We start from the raw sequence: 19,875 nt of genomic DNA on the forward strand, positions 1-19,875 counted from the left end.
AGGACCATGTGATTCTGTTTTCCAGTTTGTAGTGGGAGATTAAGGAAATTAAAATGGTTTGGGTCAACATTTATTTATTAGAAAGACTTACAATATTTAAACTGACTGCATTTCCACCTTAAATAATGTTGACTTTTGACTTTTAAATACTGAGGAAAAAATAATATTGATGCTTTTGGTATTTTCACTGGAAGCAAGTGAATTAAGCAATGAAGAGGCATCGGTCAGTGGCCTAGGAATGAAACACAGGTTTGCTAGTACATATCTTCCACTGTCTTTTTAGGATTGGGAAAAATGTTAGCTTTAAATTATAACTTTGAAGGCCTAGCTCTGCAGTAAGTAATAGCAATAGCGTTTATGTCCAGATGAATTACTGACACAGCTTAATGGCTAGAAGGCCGGGGTGTGCCCTGCTGCAGACCCACTGTGGGACCTCACGCTGCTCGCGTCTCAGAACGGCATTTGGAATTTTTTCTCCATCTCTGAACTGGGGAGAACCTTGTCGTTTCAAAATAATACGCTGAAGGAAAGACCCGCCTGCAGGGGAGGCTTGGTACTGGGAAATCGTGATCATGATTTTCGTAATTGATTTGCTGACGATTGCTCCCCTCCCTTGGGAGGGCCTATGTGTGCACGGCAAGCACTGACGCCTCAGGACAGAGTGGCTGGCGGGCGCACGAGTCTGCCACGCATCACAGCTGCTCGGCGCACACACTGTGCAGCACAGGGGTCTCTCGGGGAGCGGGGGGCAGGCCTGAGCGGAACCAGAGGAAGGAGCAGCGTGTCCTGGGCCAGGTGGGGGCCGGGCTGTCCCGTTGCTGTCCGCAGACCGGGCCCCCCCACCTCAGTGCCCTGGCTCCGTTGGCACCTGCCCGTCCAGTTACCCTGAGTGCCGGCCTGTGCTCTGTGTCCTGCAGACGCCAGCTGGTGCTACTGTTCTGTCTGTGAGGATGGATGGGAACAGCAGGGCACCTGCTGGCCTCACTTCAGACTGATCTTCTGCAGATGAGAACGTCTGTCTATGGTTCTTGCTGGGCCTGGGGGTCCTTCCAACGGTACCGAGAAGCCAACACAGTGTTACTTCCTCACAGTGGCCTGAGGGGACAGCCTGAGCTTAGCTTCCTTGCTAGTCCCTGGACTGCTGGGGGATCAGGGCCCTGCACAGCCTCCAGGGTATGCACCCTCTGTTCTCTGCCTGCTTCTCTCCACCTGCCGCCTGGCTGGTCCTGGGACAAAGGCCTGCACCCCTCTGCCCCCGCCGCCTGGAGCTCTGGGCCCCTTCACACTACTCAGGTGTCTGTACCTGCCCACACGCCGTTCGGCAGAAAGGCCTGGTCTCAGATACTCTATCCGGTGAGCTCGTGGTGTTCCCCGCTGCTCCGTTCTCCGTCCTCTCAGTCTGCCTTCTCTGTGTCTCTTCATTGTCCTCAGGGCCAGTTTGCTGTCCATCCCTACCCAGCCAGGAGCACAGAGTGGGGCTCGTTCCCGGCCGTGCTCAGCATCCCAGGTCATGGCGTCGGCTCTCACAGGTGCAAGGCGAGCAGCAGCACGTAAACTGCGGACATGCACACGGCTTCGTTACCCACCGTGCAGGAAACAAGCCTTTCTGTCCCGATGGCCGTGGAGTTGGGTTTGAAGGCCGGCAGAAGGCACTCTGCCCTCTGGATGCCAGCCCAGGTGGGCTTGGCAGCCCCACCGTTGACTCGCTGAGGCTGCGGACAGGAAGCGTGGGTCTGCGTGTTGCAGGCGGGAGTGCGCCGACCGCCCAGCACTCCGACAGCGTCCCCTCTTTCCGCTTGCCGGCCGAGGCCCTGCGTCCTGTCCACATCATTTACTTTTCCTTCTTCCTCTGTCCTCAGAGGAGTAGCCTAGTGTTTAACCAGCTGGTTTGGGGTTTCTGAATTCTGTGTTTTCAGCATGAGTGTGTTGCCAACAGCCGCCGCCTTTTCCCTGCCACATCCTGGCGTGGAGCAGGGAGACCCCAGCGCACGCCCCACCTTGTCACTGGTCCGTCACGCAGGCGTGTGCCCCACCCTGCTGAGCGTCCGTGTCCTTGTCTGTAGAGTGGGACGGCACTGCCTCTTGGGTTGTCGTGAGGGTTAGACGGGAAGACATTCTGAGGGTGCCGAGCCGCTGGCTGCTCACGCGTGCACTGTCCTCAGTGGGTTCTGCCTGTGAGGACGGCGACATGGGAGCTGGGAGTGTCAGGGCAGCCGTGTAGCCCTGGACACTCGGGTGCCCCGGTGTCTGGGACAGACCTGCTGATTTGTGTGACGGGTGGTGTCACACCAAGCCAGGTGGTGGGGGCAGGAGCGAGCCCCGACCCCCAGAGTCAACGTTCACGATCCCACGACCTTTTACTACAGCAGGCGTTGAGGTGTTGGTCACCGTCATGCTGCTTCCGCGACTCTACAGCAGCCACACCTGCTCTGTGACTTAGTAACTCCTGTGCACGGACACGCTTAAATATATTTTAAGAGGAAACTATTATTATCACAGATGAAAAGTCAGCATTCTTCTAATACATGCCGAAATAAACCCACAACTATGTTAACAAAATTAACCTGTTATTTGAAATAATCTCTTCCTCCAAACCACACAAGGACGTGGCAATAAAACCACAATCAGCTGTCCTTCTGAATGTAGGTGTGAAAACCTCCCAAAAAACACTAGCACGTGGAAAAACGCATCCAGGCAAAAACGTGCACACAGATGTTCACAGAGGCCAGAGGCGGAGGCAACCCAAGAGCCCTCCCGCTGGCGAGAGGACACAGAGTGTGCACACGTCCGGGCACTGGAGTTCGATTCGGCCATGAAAAGAAAAGACAACTGACACACGCCACCGACGGGTGAGCCTCAGACACACCGTGCTGTGCGTGACTTTCGTGGTTGGCTCCTGTTATTCGGGGCTCTGTATCGAGAAAATGTCGAGACCAGTGGATTGCAGGAACCCAACCTTGTATCCCTCCAGGGGCAGTGTTCCGTGCTCATTAAGTCAGTGCTTGTGGTGGTTTTATAGAACAAACCACCACGAACAGCAAGAATCAACCCTAAGGGAAAAGTCCAGAATAGGCAGAATGGGCAGATAGAGACAAAAAGTAGATTCATGGTTGCCAGGGGCGGGGGAGGGGAGAATTAGGAGGGACAAGGTTTCTTTTCGGGTGAGAGAAATGTTCTGGAACTAGAGATCTGCGTGAAGATACTAACAGCCATCGGGTGAAATGGGTGAACTTTGTGCAGACTGTATCTCCGTGAAGCTGGCACAGCAGAAGCGCCGTCCTGCCCCGGCCGGCTGCTGGTGAGCGGCCTCTCGCGCTCTCGGGCACGAGCCATGTTCCTGGGTGAGGTTTTCCGAGTTTGTCTCCAGCATTTATTTTCAGAATTCAGCCATTCTCAATATGTGTGAGTACTTTGACTTTCTAATGAACATATTCAAATTTTTTAAAAATCCTCTCTTCCCCTGGTGATAGGAAACTTCCTGTGCCTTTGTGAGAGGCCCCGGGTGGGGCACAGGAGCCTGGTGTCCTGAGCTCACGTCCCTCGTCCTTACTGGGAATGGGATTAGCCGGACCTGTCACTGCGTGACCGGTAGAAATCAGACATACTTTCATATCATGTGGTAGTCGTATTCAGATACCCTCAGCCTCATTTACAGTAATCGTTACTTAAAAACAACGGTACGTGTTGTTATTTAATGCATTAACATGAAGGCACATGTAGTAATGTATCGCACATCTGCTTTGTCTTCAAAATCGTTTATTTCCTTTGTAGTCCCTGTATTTTATTTTATGCCTTTAAGAATGTTGTTCTGAGAAGGGGTTCCTAGGCGTCATCGCATTATTAACGGGGGCTTGGCACATGTCAGGTTAAGAACCCCTCTTGCATTCGGGGCTCAGGTAACAGTCTAGGAGTGCCTTGGCTTTTGTCCTCAAGGGGCTTCAAGACATTCAGCGTGTGCTACGTGGCATTTCTGCCCACCAAGGTGGACGACCCACCACCTTCTTCCCTCTGTGTTTACCAGGCGTACCCTGCATCTGCCCGGAGACTGAAAAGCTGCAGGCCTTCCCCTCGGGCAGACAGCAGCTACCATTCTGCCCTCCCCTGGGGTGCTTTGCCCGTTTACTAAGTGATAGGAAGGGCAGGTGCCAGAAGGAAGTGTAGGAGAACATGGACTCGTGTCGCAGTGTCTGGGTTGCAGACCCAGTGAGTGTGAAGGACTCACTTCTCTGTCCCCTGCCCTCCCGGGGGTGCAGGAATGCCTTGGGAAGCTGGCCCCAGTCAGAGCACTCATAACCAAGACCGGCAAAGGATACACAGAGTGTCTCTTTTTATTTTTAGCAGAATAAACAGGAAGTGCAAACAGTAATTCTTCACCACTTATCCATCAAATAAATCCTTCAAATACCAGCGTACCCTGTAGGCTAGTTTCTTACCTCCAGGCAGGAGCGTGAGGAAGGCCTGTGTCTCCTCCCTGGGGAGTGAAAAGGCTTAATCACACTGAAAGATTTTCAGCACAATTAGACTATTCTGAACTGTGTACTTTTAAAGTAAACACAAACACTGCACATTTGCATGTGTCTGTTGACTGTTCTTGGCATTCTGGACATTCTTCGGGTTCCTATTAATAGGACGAGGAGAACACATCTGTCAGCTTTTTGACTTATCAGAAGTTGCACAAAGGGGAATGTTTGCTGTGATTCACTCAAGTGAGTTGCTGGAAAAGTAAGGGACGTTCTTCAAAGTAAGACACAGAATGATCGAGAGTTTGGTTGTGGACACTGGGAGGATCTTAGAGTATCAAGCACATCCATGCTGCTTATAGTCGATTTTCTTGGTTTTTTTTTTTTTTTTTTGGTATCTGTGAGACGGTCTCGCTCTGCACCCAGGCTGGAGTGCAGTGGCATCATCTCACCTCACTGCAACCTCCAACTCCTGGGCTCAAGCGATCCTCCTGCCTCAGCCTCCTGAGTAGCTAGAACTATAGGCACCACACCCAGCTAATTCTTCTGTTTTTGGTAGAAACAGGGTCTCGCTTGTGCTCAGGTTGGTCTTGAACTCCTGACCTCAAGCGATCCTCTGGCCTCTGCCTCCCAAAGTGCTAGGAGTACAGGCATGAGCCACCGCGCCTAGCCTTTTCTTGGTTCTTACGTAAGTACTAGAGGTGTGTTCACTGCTCAGCAGGAAGCGCCCAGTTAAGCTGTCAGAATTTAATTTCTGTATTCCCTTCCGCATTTTATTCTCTTTCCTCAGATGCCTAAAGTTTGGGGGTTGTATGTGTTGGGGGCAGGGAGAGGAATGTTTCTGCTAAATTAGCCTCAGTTACTCCCTGTGCTCGTAGGGACATAGAACGTGGGATTTACGCCCCGGTGTAGGAGCTTTTCCACGAGACACGTTTGCTTCTTTAAATGCCATGGATTCCTGGGAGTTTGTGTATTTGAAGGATTTCCTTTTTTTTTTTTTGATTTAAAAAAGGGCAGAAAGTCTCCCACCACTCTGTTGTGGGAACATGGACAAAACGCAATGCCCAAAGCCACGCTCGCCCTAGAGTGGGCGTGCAGGGGAGGAGAGAATGTGCTGAGCAGCCCGTTGCAGAGAAACAAAGCACAGGCGCCGTCCACAGGAATCAGGGTTGTCCTCCAGGCGCCCACGTGAAGGCTGCGCTCGCAGGGCTCCGACGCAGTCCTGCCCACTCCGCGGCGTGCCCTGCCTGCAGCCTTTGTGTCCGTCCTTCTCTTGCAGTTGAGCCCGTGGGGACGGAGAGAGAAGCAGAGATGACTCATTTTTATTCTCTGATGGTCCCAGCAAAACACCTTCTCTAGAAATGGTGTGAGTTTATATTGATTGAATTGGATTCTATTCTTTTCTTACTTTTTTTTTTACATTATTCAAACCCATAGTGTATTTATAATTTGGATTCTTTTAAAAAACTTAATGTAGCATGAACACATCCTGTCACTAAACTCTTTATAAAACTTTTTTTGCGTTTAGAAAGTCTTTTCTGTTTATAACATAGTAGTGAAAGAAACAAACAAACATCAGACGACATGGAAACAACCTACCACCCTACGGCGATGACTGTTGACATTTTGGTGAAACGATCGCAGGCGTCTCACTAGAGATGCGATTAGTGGGATGTGGTTTTACACAGACAGGGTCGTGAGGTACATGCCATAGAGACTATTTTAACCCAACGTTACTTTTTGTCTTTTTGTAGATGTATGTAGGTGTGCGTCATCCTCTTAGGGTGGACATATCAGTTATATGGGTTTAACAAAGTGTGATCAATCCTTTATCAGTTGATATTTCTTTAAATTGTTCCAATTTCTCATTATTATAAACTGTTGAGCATTTTTAGGTGCTTGCCAAGTTCTCTCTCTTGGGTAAACTAGTAGGAATGGTCTTGCTGGGTGAAAAGGTATGTGTATTTTGAACTCAAATACATATTGCCAGTGGAGCTCTCCTTATGAGGGCATTGGAGTAATATCCGAATTGGTTCTTTGTCACTTGAAAAAATACATCTTTGAAGACCGTTACTGTGTGGCATGGAAACTCACGATCTTTGGATTTTCCCACGTAGATGGTGCAGTGAGGCCGGCCCGCTCTGCCTGAGCTGTGGTGGCCGCCTCCCTGCCAGGACACACCTGGGGCAGGAGGGACCCGCCAGGCTCCCGCTGCTCCAAGCTCCTGGTGTTTTGCGTGAGTGGAGGTTCCTCCCAGCCTGGCCCGTGGGCGAGACGCTGTGGGTCCTTCCAGTTGACGTTCAGCAAAGCCAAAGTGGATGCCGCTGCATGGGAGCAGATCACATCCGTCACCGTAGCCAGAGTGTCGTGTGGCTAAAAATTGTCATTTTGTTATTTCTGTCACGTCAGAGTGGCTCGTTGTGCGGAGATTAACACGTTTGTATATCTGCGTTCAGTGGGAAACAAGGCCAGGCTTGGAGGCACAGTTTGGGGCTTTCTTTTCAGATTTAAGCCGAAGACAATCCCACGTCAAAGTGATTGGTTTCCAGGCTGCCTGTGTTAGCAGGATTTGTCGTTGAAACAAATCTTTTTAAACAAAAAGCAGCACAGTCCTCAGACAGCAAAACAGGGTGGGCTTCTCTGTCCCCGGGGCAGGTGAGGGTCGTGTGCTGCTGTGCGCTTTAGAGGGAGGACGCGCCACTCCCCAGCACGTGCGTGCTCAGGCCGGCACTACAGGCACCTCGACCCCGCGCGGTGGCCGGGCCCCGGAGCCCCCGGCCCTGCAGGCCTGCGCGCTGGGCACGGGTCCTGGACTCGCCAGGTGCGAGTGAGGCTCCCTCCGGGGCTGCGGCTCTGCCCGCGGAGTGCAGCCTCCCTCTCGGGAGCGCGCTGCTGAGTAGATGAAGAACACGCAGCGTGATTTCAGGGAGCGGAAAGGCAATGGAGGCTCCAGCCTGCCGCGACGCCGCAAACCGGCGCCCCGGCAAGACCACCTGAGGGCTGGAGGACACGAGAGTCCAGGGCTGGGGTGGCCAGTGCCATGGGTGCCTGGGGCCGTGCTCAGTCTAGGGACCGCAGGAGGGTTCCGGTGGGCTCCGTGGGGGTGCGCAGGTTGTCAGGTGGGTAGGCGTTCCCTGAGCTTCCTCGAGCCTGAAGCTGCAGGCTACCGAGAAAGTCGAGGGCTCCCCCCACCTTCCTGTGCCTGCCACGGCTGCACGTGATGCTCTGGGAGGCCGGGCCACGCCGCGCCCACCTCTGCAAAGCCGCAGTCTGTGTCTGGGGGATGCAGTGAAGACCCAGACGGTGTTTTTCTACGTGTCGACAAAGGCTGGGTGTGAGAAGCGCCCCAGCCTCTGTGGGGAGGGGTCACGTCTGAGCTTCCCAGGCCTTGCTGGGCGTAGGTGGCCACAGGGTCAGCCGGGCTCACCTACCTTCAGCCCAGAGATTTTGGAGGGGTTACCTGGCCTCTGGCCCCTCCCAGAAGTCAGGTTTTCGTTCTGCTCCCCTTTGACCTGGACGTTCCTACCTAGGTCAGCCAGCCATAATTTTGCACCAGAGAAAAAGAGGCCTGTGCTAAAAATTCAGCTCGTAGGTCGTTGTTGGTGATCGTCATAGAATTGCCGCTTCTCTGGAGCGTGTCCGCTCATCCCACGCAGTCTGCGGTAGGCACCTCCCAGTTGGTGTGTGTAATGCTGGGACCCCTCTGGCCAACACCCCTGAACTCTGAGGGGCATTCAGGTTGCCATTTACGGGGCAGCCTTATTTATTAGGCACCTACTATGTGCCCAGCACTCTGCTGCATCCTGGGGACACAAGGCCAGGTCATGGCTCCTTCCCTCAAGGGACCTACAACCGTGTGTACATCTCCTGGGAAAGCGTGGCCCCCTCCCACGTGGCAGGTGCCGTGACACCTGGGCAGAAAGCACCTGCCTTGGACAGAGAGTCCAAAGGGCTTTGCGAGGAGGTGGTCCTGGAGCTGAGTGTGGGGAGGAGGCTGCAAGGGGCCAAGGGCCTTCCAGGCAGTCAGAGGAGCGAACGCGAGGCCTCGGTTTGGAGGGAAGAGATGAGGGGGCAGCAGGGCTGGGGTTAGAGCTGACAGCTCCCTGAAAGCCTGGTGGGTGTGCCCTTACCTGCAAACAGTAGGTGCTTACTGAGAAGCCAGTGAATCAGTGAAGAAGCCCCCGGAGGACACCTCCGTGCAGAAGCAGCTCCCAGCAGACTGGGGGGCGGGGCCAGGACACATCCCACGCGAGGGCTGTGCTGGGATCACCTTGGGCTGAGATGCTCCGGCAGGTTTGGATGACGCTGAACATCACTGTGTAGGTGAGAAATAACTGATGGGTGTTGGTCTTAAATTGTGCCCATTAAGCACTTTGTATTTGAGGCGTCTTCGCTAGAAAAAAACGGTAAGGTGATGAAGTCCTACCTCTGAGCAAAGGCTATTGCATTTACTCTGCAGCTAAATTGCAGCTTCAGGATTTCTAAGCTCAGGGAGCTATTTACATTCCAAATTACTAATGATTTTGAATCCAATTAAATGCTGTTCCATTTGAAGGAAATCTTTTTAGGAGGGAACGAGGGGGTCCTGCAGCCGGGCTGCCCTGCACGGATGGTGCTGCCCACGGACACGGTCCTGTGTCTATCCGTGGCATGTCTGCTCTGCTCAAAGGGCTGGAAGTTCCAGAGTCTGGGCTCCTTTGACCAGCTGGGCCGGCGGCTGGGCTGAGCTGATTTCCTGCCTCCTGCCCTCCTCGTCCTGCTGTTTTACTCTCCCGCCTGCCACGCGCTGGACCCCACGGCAGCATCACGGTTCTCCCACGTCGGCCCCGGGAAAGTCGTCCAATCACACTTTCACTGAAGCACAGCCAGGCCTCTCGGATGCCTGCGTCTCACGTTTTGGTTTTTCTGTCCCTGTTTATGTCATTCTCCTGCTCGGTTGTATCTATTTCTTTCCCTTTAACATCCACTGCTCCCTGAAATTCACCTCTGATACCATTTTTACTGCAGGGACCCTTAGAAATAATTCCCCACATGACTGGGGGGCCTCCTGCACCAGTATTTCGGGGCGGGGTGGTGAGACAGAGTGTGGTGCTCACCCGGCCCGCAGAGCCGGGGCGGCCGGGATGGGGTCAGGGCCGAGCCCCTGCCTGAGAACACACAGAAACATTGACTTAGTATTTCACCGTTAACCAAGGATTTCTTAAATTGTCATGTGACTCTCACAGCAAACCAAGTTGTATAATCCTCATTTTGCACAAGATGGACCTGAAGCTCCAAGAAAAGTCTGACACTGTAAACACGGTTCTCAAGCCCCATTGTTTGGGATTCGCAAAGCAGTGCGCGGGTCGGGCCTGCTCGCTGCTTCGACGTAGGGGCTCGGCAGCAGCGACACCCGGGTTCCCACTTGCTGGCGAGGAGCTGTGTTTTACTCACTCGTGAGCAGAACCCAGAACTGGTCCCGTGGCCTGGTGTCACATTAAGGCCACGTCGTCTTCCGTGGCTGGGAGGAGCCTTCTTTGATGGTGCGTTCGGGTGAAGCCGTTCGCTGTGGAAGTGATTTACCTGCACTGGTTTCAGTCCAGAGACATAAAAATTTCCACTGTGAACTTGTTTCTTTTCCAGATACGTAAGCGAGATTTGGATTTCCTCTTGCACAGCAATTTCTTTTCCTGTTTTTGCCTCTGTGTCTGTACTTTCCATCCTTTCCTGCTGGAAAACGGTTTGTCACGGAGGTCGTCACGCGCAGCGCAGCCCACCTGTGCCCCGCTGCTCAGAACCCCGGGCTGTTTGCGGCACTTTTGTTCTGTAGCACAGGACACAGAGAACGAGGGGTGGGGCTCGCAGTTGGGTTTGGGGCTGTCGCTCCTGCGCCGTCGTTGGTGGAGGGATCCCGGGTTTCCCACCGGGGCCTGCCGGGTGCTCCCGCGACACACGCGGTGGAGCTGGGCTCGGGCAGAGGTGCTGGCTGCATCCGACTGTGAAGGGGAATGTTAATACCAATGATAAAGATCAATTATTTACTTTTTATACTGGAAAAAACATATAACATGCAATTTACCACTGCAGCCATTTTTAGGTAGATATTAACAGTTTAGTGGCATTAAGAACATTAATTATGTTGTACAACCATCTCCTTCATCCATATTCAGAACTTGTTAATCTTCCCAAACTGAAGCTCTTCCCATTAAAGCATTTTGTATTTTTGGTACATTGAAGTCAAACTCCACAAAGTAGCTCCATACCTGTAAATACAGATTCCTATAAAACGTCCATGGGGCTTGTCTATAACTGATTTGTCTGTGGTTTTCCAAGAAATTGCAAATCAAAGGATGAGGAATTATAATTTTCCAAAATGCAAATCACTTCAGAAATAAGTACCACTTGCCGATGGCGTCACTGAGCCCCACGGAGCTCCTGGGGCCGTGTCCGTGGCTGTCGCCGTCCCTGGTTGCTGTGCACTGACCACGCCCAGACCAGAGGCAGGACCCCGGAGGAGAAGGCGCTGGGGTGGAGGTGTCTGTGGCTCTGATGGGAACTTCAGGCACTGAGGCTGGCGCTGAGGAGGGGCTGTGCTTCCTGCACTGGGGGTGCCGAGCCAACCCCCAGGAGGGAGCACCACCCAGAGGCGAGCAGGCACCCGGACCACCACCCAAGCGGGTCCTCCCTGGACTCTGGAGTCCTGTCTGGGAAGCGACTCTCTGAGGTTGCAGTCCTGGTGCTGTCCGTGTGGGGGGCAGTGGCCGGAGCACCCTGACAGCTCTGGGGTTGAAAAGGACGCCGCGCAGCTGCCCCCAGACACCCGCCTCCCTGACAGCGGGGAGGGTGGTGCGGCGAGAGAATTAACAGAGGAATTGGGAGACTGGGGACCGGCTCCCCCTCTCTCCAGGCCAGGTGTGCTTTTCTTCTGATCCTTCCTGCCTCCTTCCCACCTGTCTTTGGTGTGTGGACCAAACCATGTGGTTTAGGAAGCGTGATGCACCCTACAGTGTATCTTGACTTGGAAATTAGTAATGTAAAAAGTAACGCGAAAACTTGAAAAAAGTTCACAAGGGTAAAGTTTTTTTTCTTGATTTGTGAGGCTTGAGTGTACTTTAAAGGTAAACATAAATAGAAAAATAAAATTTATTGCCTTCTATTCGTTGAATCTACATTTTTAGAATTAAATTGTCAATGTTAATTATAACGATAAGAACATCAACAAGTAAGATTTTCAGGAAACAACCGCAGGGTCTTGCCCAGGTTTTCCTCCTCGAGGCCCTGGGCTCAACACTAGCATGAGTTAAATACAACTCACACGGCAGTTGATGCGTTAAGCTGGTGGAGTCCCTCCTGGGCTTTACCTCCTGCTCTGGGAGAGGAGGGAAGGACCCCGTGAGTGATGGGGGTGCCCAGGGGACACCCGCGAAGCTGTTGCTCTCTAGGGGGTCTGTGAGCGAGGCAGGAGGACCGTGTGGTGGCCGACCCCGTGGGCTACCCACGTGCTGTAAGTGGAGGAAGTGAAGACGGTGGGGTTAGCGGTCCTCCGGGCAGACTGGGAGGAAAGGGGGATGTTTCGCCACCAGCATTCCATGCCGGCCTCTTGGGGAGCTGCGGAAGCATGTGCCCGGTGTCCTCTGTCAGGAAGGGCTTGTGTCGTGTTTGCCTTGGACCCGGCTTGCTGTGCAGAGATCCGGTCCCACGCGGAGGGCGGGGCAGCAGCCCTTGCCAAGTCCAGTTCAGTGAGGCCCTTGCTGGCGTCCCCTGGGCTCCCTGTGGGGCTGCAGTGAATCCTTTGAAAAGAGAGACGAGAACAGTTGGTTTGGTTGTGGGCAAAGTCTGGGCTTGAACGCCAGCCACGAGAATTGCTCAAGGAGGTCTGCTCTAAATACGGGCTTTTCTGCCAACAGTTATTTTTGGTGGTTTCAATTACAGTTGTGCACTCTGGTAACCAGTGTAGTGTCATGTAAATGCAGGCTGAATCTCAGCCGGGCCACGGAGGCAGGTCTGGGGTGGGAACGACACATGGACGTCCCCAGAATGCAGAGGTGACAGGTGGCGCAGGTCAGTCAATGCTGCAATGGAGCCTTTGACGCAGCAGAGCCTCTGCTCACACCCAAAGTTGCTCCTGTGTTCAGGCGTCGCCCAGGGGACGTGGGGAAGCATGTTCAGGCGTCGCCCAGGGGACGTGGGGAAGCATGTTCAGGCGTCGCCCAGGGGACGTGGGGAAGCGTGTTCAGGCGTCGCCCACGGGACGTGAGGAAGCGTGTTCAGGCGTCGCCCACGGGACGTGGGGAAGCGAGTGTGGTGTTTCTTTTTCACATCAGGGGCAAATGCATCTGGGGTCGGGTTATTAACTTCAGCTGGTTTGGAAACAAAAAGGACCAAGGAAAATGGAGCCACTCGACCCCTAACGTATTTATGAGGAGAAAGTTTGTGGGAACGAGTTAAAGTTCCTCAGCAGCATCGTCATCCGCGGCGCACGTGACCCTGGAATTGTGATTTTGGTTTGCGTCTGTGCGTGTGGTTTCGTGTTGCCACGTGCTCTTGGCTCAGACGGGGACATCGGAACTGACTCCTGACTCGGGGAATTTAAACGTCGTAACACAACTTTATATAGAGAATGTGTTTATTGTATTTGCCATTCTTTTTTATTTAAAAGTTATATGAAAATCGCTGGGGCTGGTTCTGATAGAGAAAATCACTGCGACCAGTTCTGCTAAATCCGTACCTTTGTGGTCTGGGAGTGGCGCGTGCTGAGGCTGAGGAATGTCTGCGGGAACCGGGAGGGCGTCTCCCAGCCTTGAGGCCAGACGGAGCTGGAGCGGATTCCTGGCAGATGGCATCTGGAGAGAAAGCGGCCATCGACTGCCCCGCGCTCGGGCTGCCACCGCCCCGGCTGGCGCGTGGCCCTGGGGAAGCCGTCCCTGCCTGGAACCCACTCAGCCGAGGGGGGCGTCTGGCTGAGAGGGAGACCACTGACCCTGGTGGTAGTTTGGAGCCCTGGGAAGACGCGGATTGTTCGACTCTGCGTGTGGCTTTTCTCTTCCCCGTCTCGTTCGCAGCTTGTGAGCAGAAATCCTTCCTGTGGCTTTCTGTCTCCCGCCGTCTCCTTCACTGCTGGCGCTCTGCTTCTGCCCTGCCGGTCCCGCAGCCCGAGCACTGAGACTGGGACTCTAGCTTTCGGGCTCACGGGCGCCTCTGGCCACTGCCGTCAGGAGGGCTGTGGTGGAGGACGGGCTGTGGCCCTCGTGAGACCAGGAGCCACGTGAGAGAGAAGGCTGAGAGGTCTTCTGGCCAGCACGTGTGTTGCCTGCTGTTTTTTGGCACGTGTAGCTTCAGCCAAACGCCCAGCCCTGTACCCAGCACTGAAAAATAGAACTGTGCTGGGCTCAGTGGCTCACGCCTATAATCCTAGCACTTTGGGAGGCTGAGGCAGGAGGATCGCTTGAGGCCAGGAGTTTGAGACCAGCCTGAGCAACGGTGAGACCTTGTCTCTACAAAAAACAGAAAAATTAACCGGATGTGGTGGTGTGCGCCTGAGGCAGGAGGATCGCAGGAGCCCAGGAGTTGGAGGCTGCAGCGAGCTGTGATGAGGCCACTGCACTCCAGCCAGGGTGACAGAGCGAGACCCTGTCTCAAAAAATGTATAAATAAAATTGTAACATCAGATTTAAAAGGTTTCCAGAAACATTTGTTCTGCCCAAAGTAAGAAGTTTTAATTTTTTAAAGACTAAATGTGAACTTTGATGAGCCCTGCAAACGCCCCTGCACGAGAGCACTGGGGTGGAGGGGTTTGGGGTTAAGGTTGTCTTCACCTCCCAGGTGACTTCCAGGTGACCGAAGAATGTTTGCTGGAATCACGCCTTTTTTCCCTGTGAAAGCTATTTCTATGCAGTTTTGTGTTTGTTCGCAGAACAGTTGGGCCAGACAATACTACCTTAAAAATGTTTTGTATGCATTTTCAGATATTATTGGAAATAATTCAGGGTTGAGGTGTCACAACATGGGAAGATTGCTTCCTCAGCTGTCAACAAGCAGACAGATAAAGGTATTTATTTTATTTTATTTTATTTTATTTTTTTGAGACAAAGTCTGGCTCTGTTGCCCGGGCTAGAGTGCCGTGGCATCAGCCTAGCTCACAGCAACCTCAAACTCCTGGGCTCAAGCAATCCTCCTACCTCAGCCTCCCAAGTAGCTGGGACTACAGGCATGTGCCACCATGCCCGGCTAATTTTTTTTTTCCTATATATATATTTTTAGTTGTCCAGATAATTTCTTTATATTTTTAGTAGAGGGGTCTCACTCTTGCTCAGGCTGGTCTCGAACTCCTGACCTTGAGTGATCCACCCACCTCGGCCTCCCAGAGTGCTAGGATTACAGGCGTGAGCCACCGCGCCCAGCCAAGGTATTTATTTTTTTTATTGGTAAAAGCTAACGGTTTTCTAAGAATAGTCCCAGCATCTCAGGTAGATGTGGACCCTGTCCTTCCAGCTGTCACACCATGGCTGTCCATTCGAGTGTTTGCCTGTCTCTCCGTGGGGGTCCTGGATCGGGGGCTGCCCTCAGTGCAAGGGGGTCAGGTGGGTGCGGCTGGCCTGGGCGAGCTGTGTCTCTGGGTTAGGGTCAGGGTCAGAGGCAGCCCAGGTGATCACAGGCATTTCAGGAGTAGGGACAGAAGTTCAAGGTCAAAGACGATGTCACTGTTGTGGCAGGGTCTAGGAGCTGGGGTGAGACCCTGCTTGGGCCCTTCCCAGCTTTGCTGCTTTCTGCCTCAGTTTCCCTTCTAACAAAAGGGACTCCGCTTCTCCAGCTGAAACGTGTGTGGGGTCCTGCTAAAACGCAGATTCTGTCGGTGGGGCTGGGCTGGTTCTGCGTGTCCCACCCACAGGCCAGCCTGGGCAGCAGAGCTCTGAACGCCTCTCCCAGGTGCCTGACCCACACTCGCGCCCTACTTGAGGGGGAGCAGTCACGCCCCTGCAGGGACGAGAAGGTCTAGGCTCCTGGCAGGGCTCGTGGGTGGGCACAGCCTGCTGATGAGCGGGTGAGGAGGAGACACCTCCGTGTCGGGGAGAGTAGTTAGTCCAGGTCTTGCTAAGTGAGGGGGCAGAGATGGAGGGTTTCTCCTTCCCTCCCCTTGGGACTGCTCCGTGTCACCAGCTGGCTGCAGCGCTCTGTGAGAGGCTGGGACTTTCCTGGCTGCCTGCAGCGGCGTCTCATTGCTCCCCTGGTGGCCTGAGCATATAACACACACACCCAGCACACTGGGTACCCTGGCACCCAAGGGGTGGCGCCCACCCCAGCCAGCGTGGCATCAGGACCACAGCCTCCACAGTCGTCCCAGCCGGGGCATTAGGTGACATGGGCAAAGGGCTGGGGACAGATGCCACCTCTGCCATCCCCTTAGGCGTCTAACTGGAACTGCTGGTGTGCTTGGTGCAAACACCAGTCTGTGGACAGGGGACCCAGGGCTGGTCCTTGGGCATCATGGCCTTCTCAGCCGCGTGCCTTCCCCGCCCACCAAGGCTGGTTTGCAAGTTAGAACCCACGTGTTGTGTTTTGTTTTGTGACAGAGGCAGTCCCTGTCACCTGGGTAGAGTGCTGTGGCATCATCACAGCTCACTACAACCTCAAACTCCTGGGCTCAAGGGATCCTCCTGCCTCAGCCTCCCAAGTAGCTGGGACTACAGGCATGTGCCACCATGCCCAGCTAATTTTTCTATTTTTAGTAGAGATAGGGTCTCGCTTTTGCTCAGTTAGTCTGGAGATCCTGAGCTCAAGTGATCCTCCTGCCTCGGCCTCCCGGAGTGCTGGGATTACAGGCGTGAGCCGCCGCACCTGGCCATCAAGTTACAACCCATGTTTTCACGAAGAGATCATGCATGAGATGTCAGGCGGGGTTTGGAAGAGCCAGATTCCACGGGGACCACCCTCCCAGCTGCTGGAGGTGTGTGAGGCAGGGGTTCTCACCCTCAGCACTGCCAACGTCTCGGGCTGGGTAATTCCTTGCTGTGGGGCGTCCGAACATTGCTGGTTGTTGATCAGTGCCCCGGCCTGCACCCTCTAGACGCCGGTAGCACCACCCCAGCGTGACAACTGAAGTGTCTCCAGACCTCGCCACACGTCCCTGGGGAGAAGCAGGGGACACGTCGCTGTGCTGGGCAGGCTCTGCATGGTGGGGGGCGCTGCGGGCTGAGGTCCGGCCCACCGACAGAGCTGTGTGAGTTCTGGTGTCCCAGCACCGGGTGGGTGTGCGCAGAGGCCCCTGGCAGGAGCCGCCGGGGTCAGGCCTGCGTCCTACAGAGGGTGAGAGTCCCCATGGCAGCTCGGTGACTTCACGGTGCAACAGAGACAGATACGTTTGAAAGCAAGATTGTTGTTCCGGAAGCATCCAAGGCAGCTTCCTGCCCAGCCAGCAGAGAGCAAGAGCCCCAGAGGCTACCGGATTGGTCTGCAGAGGCCCAGCAACGCCTGGGGGGCACGGACCACAGATCGGAGGGTCTCCCCACTGTCTGGGAGCCTGTGTGAGGCCCGGCTGCTCCCCCCAAGGAAGAGGGAGGCGCTTCACCCTGTGCTACCTGGAGCCCCCCCGGCTGTGCGCCCACTGCCGGCGCAGCTGCCCACGCCCAGCCTGGCCCCGCGGCCGGGAACGCCCCGAGCAGGAGCTGCAGGTCAGTGCACCTCCTCACACCCTCAGCCACCGGGGCTGCCAGGACGAGCTCACAGCCCCGACCCCACGGCCGTTCCCGTCCGGCCTCTGCGTCGCTGTCCCACGGGCACTTACCTTTCTCTCCCTTCTCTCCGTGGCACCCTGAGCTCTCATTACTGCCAGAGGCACAGCACGGCGGCTTCCCTAGACAGAGGCTGCAGCACGGCTCGGGGAGCAGGGAGCCCATGGGGCCAGCCCGGAGACCTGAGCTTGGTGCAGCTTCAGCAGTTCCTAGACCGTCGCGCTCCTCACCAAGACACAGGCAGCTTTAGGGTCACTCTGGGTTTTGCGTTACCCAAGCCACTAGCTCTGATAAATAAGTATCCTGCAAATTTCCCACTCTTGTACTCTTGTGGGGAAACGGTGGCCACCCCAACCCTAACCTGCAGCCCACGGCACGGGCGTCTGTCACTGTGCTCGCCTAACTGAGGAGGAGGTGAAGCCCCTGCACGGGCGCCCAGGCCGCGGGGAGGCCACAGCGCGGACCCCACACCCACCGCAGACTGTGCTCGTAGCGTCTTGCCCACGCGTCTCCCGTGGACTCAGAGTCTGTGCTGGGAACGGCTGGTTTAACCTGGTCCTGGAGGCAGGAAGAGATTGGTGAGGGAGGTGGCGGCATTTCGGGGGGGCTCCCCTCTCCCGTCAGCCTGTCTGCGGTGGTTCCGGGGGCCAGTGACGTGCTGAAGGCAGGACACACCCGGCGAGGGAACGGCGTGGGCGGGGAGGGCATGTTGCTGCAGCTCGGGGCGTGCGAGTCCGGCTGCCGGGTGAGCTCACCCTCCCGTGGCCTGGCAGATGTCAGACTTGCGTCACGGGGACTCACCTGGGTGACTTCAGCTGGCTCCAGGGTATTACTGAGTAAAAGCCGTTCCCCCTAGTTAAAAAACGACCGCAGCCAACCGGCAGGCCCTTCCTGCAGAGACGACGGGGGCCACATCACCCAGGCTCAGCCATGGGCCCCCTGCTTGCCGCCGGCGGCCTGGGAGGTGTGGGGGGTCTTTGTAGGTGCTTGTGACCGGCCCCCCTTCTTTGGCCGTGGAAATATGTGAGAAATGGGAAATGGTTGGTGCTGGTCAGCGCCTTTCCCTGGGCTCTGTGCGGGATGCGCCCCGTGGGTGGTGTCCTCGGCCCACCCTGCCTGTGCCTCCCGCTCCCGGGAAGAGGAGCCAGTGGCCTGGAGCCTTCGGCTGCCTTGGGGCTGCCCCAGCCCCACCCGGGGGAAAGGACCAGAGACCTGGTCTCGCGGAGACCCTGCTGCAGGCCTGGGCCCCAAAGCAGTGTCCTCCGCACCCAGCCTCAGCGCCGCACTCACACGGCCGGCTCCTGTTTTCCGCTTGTGCGCTGCGCAGACAAAATGCAGATGCGGGTGGTACTCCCCCAAACTCTGCGCGCCACCTCTCCTCCCTGCAGGAGCCATCGGGTGAGACGGGCACGGCGGGAGGCCCAGGGCTGGGACGTGGTTTGACGGAGGTGTCCCCAGGGTCACGGTGCCTGGAAAGGCTGCAGGTCTGTGCCTGTCGCCTCCTCGCCGGCGCTGGGAGTGAGTGGGGGTGCTGGGAGCCGGATTCTGTGGGGACAGTGGACTGGGGGGTTCTGTGGAAAGGCGGGGGGGCGGCACCTCGGCAGGAGCAGGGATGAGCTTGAGGGGACCTCGGCCAGAGGCACCGCCGTGAGGACCAAGACCCCGTCCTCCTGGGGCGCAGGGCACTGACCCTCTGCTGCCAGGGGAAGTTGAGATTTTTGCTGAGGTCGTGACAGCTCCCCCCAGCGGTGGCTCTGCCAATCCAGGTCTGCTGGTCTCGCCTGTGCTGCGTGGTTTTGAGGAACCACAGCTACACCTGGTGAAAAGTCACTGTTTCCCGTCCATGGTGCGATACGCTGGCTCAGGCTGTGATTTTATCCCGTGCATGTGTGCCTGGGTGTGTTTCGTATTTGTTTTTAGGGCTTGTGAAGGGCTATTTACAAAAATCACGTCTGCCTGTGGCCGCTGCGGTGTCCTGGGAGCATTTTCCACGTTGGTGAAGCTGTTTGTCCCAGTGGGAACGCAGCTGTCCCCACGTGCACGGCGTGAGACTGGAGGCCCACGGCAGGCAGCAGGCAGCGGCGTGTTTGAAGGCTGACTTGTACTTTTATCCCCTCCAGTTTCTTCCTTCCGATCCCACACAGAAACGCACACCCGGCCCTTGTCGCTGTCTCAGGCTGACGCGGGGCCTCTCTCGAGGGTGGGACCCGAGTGGGACCTGAGACTCAAGATCAGCTGCCAGTCTGGGGGCTTTGGGCTTTTTTGTTTTGTTGTTGATTTTGAAGGGAGTAGGGAGCATAGCTTGTAAGTTGTCAGTTCCTTGGGAATTAGGTCTGGAGTCGAAATAGGGAGATGGCGGCTGTGAAAAACGTGTCCAGGTCCCGAGTGTGAAGTGGACGCGGCAGACCCCGCAGTCTTTGCTCCGTGCTGGATTCTTCCAGGCGGGGACGGGGACAAAGCATGCGCACACTGAAACTGCCGGGTTATCTGCTCCCAGTCCTGTTTTTCGTGGTGCCTCCTCCTTAGGATACTTCTCTATATTACTGGTACTTTCCAAGAAGAAAGGGAATTTCCATCCATTTCCAGAAGTTTCACTTGTCTCCCCCACGCCACCTTCCTCTCTCCATTGTGGCTTTCCGGGCTCTCTGCTCGGCCCCCTCTGGGTGGTCCCCTCACAGACCCTCGGTAGGACCAGCTAGTCTCTCCTC

At 55.3% G+C, this 19,875-nt stretch overlaps 1 protein-coding gene across 1 annotated transcript in view; it reads left to right on the forward strand.

Moving 5' to 3' along the window:
* PARD6G (par-6 family cell polarity regulator gamma) overlaps positions 1-19,875 on the forward strand; it is a 73,029-nt gene that overhangs the window by 33,975 nt on the left and 19,179 nt on the right. The gene's annotated exons all lie outside the window — the stretch shown is intronic.

The sequence above is a fragment of the Propithecus coquereli genome, unplaced genomic scaffold, assembly GCF_000956105.1.
Source record: "Propithecus coquereli isolate 6110/MARCELLA unplaced genomic scaffold, Pcoq_1.0 Scaffold560, whole genome shotgun sequence".
Lineage (NCBI taxonomy): Eukaryota > Metazoa > Chordata > Mammalia > Primates > Indriidae > Propithecus > Propithecus coquereli.